This window comes from Brienomyrus brachyistius, chromosome 15 (assembly GCF_023856365.1).
Source record: "Brienomyrus brachyistius isolate T26 chromosome 15, BBRACH_0.4, whole genome shotgun sequence".
NCBI lineage: Eukaryota > Metazoa > Chordata > Actinopteri > Osteoglossiformes > Mormyridae > Brienomyrus > Brienomyrus brachyistius.
Window position 1 is genome coordinate 23,683,036 of NC_064547.1, and position 2,270 is coordinate 23,685,305.

The 2,270-nt window shown below is 46.9% G+C and overlaps 1 long non-coding RNA gene across 1 annotated transcript; it reads left to right on the top strand.

Moving 5' to 3' along the window:
* The first annotated feature begins 1,070 nt into the window (after positions 1-1,070).
* Positions 1,071-1,843, top strand: LOC125709121 (uncharacterized). Its single transcript, XR_007382615.1, has 3 exons — positions 1,071-1,115; positions 1,193-1,254; positions 1,372-1,843. It is a non-coding gene; the product is annotated as an uncharacterized LOC125709121 (long non-coding RNA).
* Positions 1,844-2,270: the final 427 nt, after the last annotated feature.

The following is a 2,270-nucleotide window of genomic DNA, read 5'->3' on the forward strand; positions in this document are numbered from 1 at the left end:
TTTGCCTTTACACACAGTTGAACTTTAATGACATCACATTCTTAATACACAGGCTTTAATATGGAGTTAGCCCACCCTTTGCAGCTATAGCTTCAACTCTTCTGGGAAGGCTGTCCAGAAGGTTTAGGAGTGTGTTTATGGGAATTTTTGACCATTCTTCCAGGAGAGCATTTGTGAGGTCAGGCACTGATGCTAGACGAGAAGGCCTGGCTTATAGTCTCCACTCTAATTCATCCCAAAAATGTTATGTCAGTTTGAGGTAGGTGCTCTGTGCAGGCCAGTAAAGTTCCTCCACACCAGACTTGCTCACCCATGCCCTTATGGACCTTGTGTTGTGCACTGGTGCGCAGTCATGTTGGAACAGGAAGGGTCCATCCCCAAACTGTTCCCAGAAAGTTGGGAGCATGAAATTGTCCAAAATGGCTTTGAATGCTGCGGCATTAAGAGTTCCTTTAACTGGAAATAAGGCGCGAAGCCCAACCCCTAAAAAACAACCCCACACCATAATCCCCCCTCCACCAAACTTTACACTTGGCACAATGCAGTCAGGCAACTACAGTTCTCCTGGCAACCAGCAAACCCAGACTCATCTATCGGATTTCCAGACAGAGAAGCATGACTCATCACTCCAGAGAACACGTCTCCACTGCTGTAGAGTCCAGTGGCGACGTGCTTTACAGCACTGTATCTGACGCTTTGCGTTGTGCTTGGTGATGTAAGGCTTCAATGCAACTGCTCAGCCATGCAAACCCATTCGATAAAGTTCTCTACACACTGTTCATTAGCTAATCTGAAGGCCTCATGAAATTTTGAGGTCTGTAGTTATTGACTCTGCAGACAGTTGGCTTCTGCACACTGTGCTCCTCAGCATGTGAGGTCCCCACTCTGTGATTTTACGTGGATTACCACTTTGTGGCTGAGTTGCTGTCGTTCCCAATTGCCTCCATTTTGTTATAATACCACTAACAGTTGACTGTGGAATATTTATGTAAATGGTGGGACTTTAGGACCCAGGAGTAATCGAGGAGAGTATATATGATGGTAATTCCGGTTGGGTAAAGGTGTTTCGAATCAGCTGCAAGCAGAAGCAGTCGGAAGGATTGAAGCTGCGGCAGGTTTGAATCGTTCAATACTGCTTTGGTTACTGTGGAATTATTGTGACCTTATGTGTGGTGTGTATTGTGAATTTTAGGTCTGTGTGGATCCGGGGTTAGTGTGCGGCTGGTGTGTGTGATCGACGCTGAGTTAATTCTGGTAGGTAATCTTGCTCGCGGTCCTATTTGGATGGAGGTTTACAGAAGGGGAGCGGGACGTGATGATGGTGCATTTGTTTAGTGTGCCAGAAAAGCTATTGCTATTCTCCCAATCTAGGTGTCGTTGCTGTACGGCGAAGGCCAACGTCGCCATTGCGTGTCTGGGTGGATCTCCAGTAGAGTGGGGGACTACAATGAGCTTGGCTTCTACGACGACGAACTTTTGGTTGATTTCCCTACAGTACAGCCACAGTTTTCCCCATGATCATGATAAGGCTATGTGTTACATTGTTTGCTTTTCCATACCTGTGACTTACTGCCTTGCCCAAAGGTGGCTATAGCGGCTGCACCGTAATATCTTCCCGTTGCGGCAGTCGGTGGGGGGGGGATCCTATCCTCAGCCTGTATGGTGACCACGTGTACTTTGCGAGTAACTATTTGCGCTATGGTAATTTCAGGATCGAGAGTGCTTTTCCATGCGATATTGCACGAGTGTGATTGCTGTGTTGATTATAATGGGGAGGTTTTGGTGTGGATTAACCCAGGTTTGAATCTGTAGTGGAGTACGTGGCAACGCTGAGGATTGGGATCCCACCCTGTATGTCGTAAGGCAGAGCTGCCTGCCGCTACAGTATGTGTATTTTTATGGGCCGGAGAGTGTTTCTAATATGACAATCTTAGTGTGTGCAAGGATATGGACCCAGCTTTTTAATTGTTTCATTGTTCCTGTGACAATCCTGTAAAGTACATGTACATCGCTTTTGCACGTCAGCCTACCACGGTTCATTTACTTTGAACACTACCAGTGCAGGGTGGTTCCTTATGGTAGGGGCCAGTTAAGGGGTACAAATTTCCTTCTCAATCAAGAGTGGGTGGCGTAGTTGGAAGCGATAAAGGGGGCAGTGATCCCTGCGGGTGGAGAGGGCCACATTTAGTAACAAAGAAATTTCACAAATGGACTTATTGCACAGGTAGCATCCTATCACAGTACCATGCTTGAATTCACGGAGCTCCTGA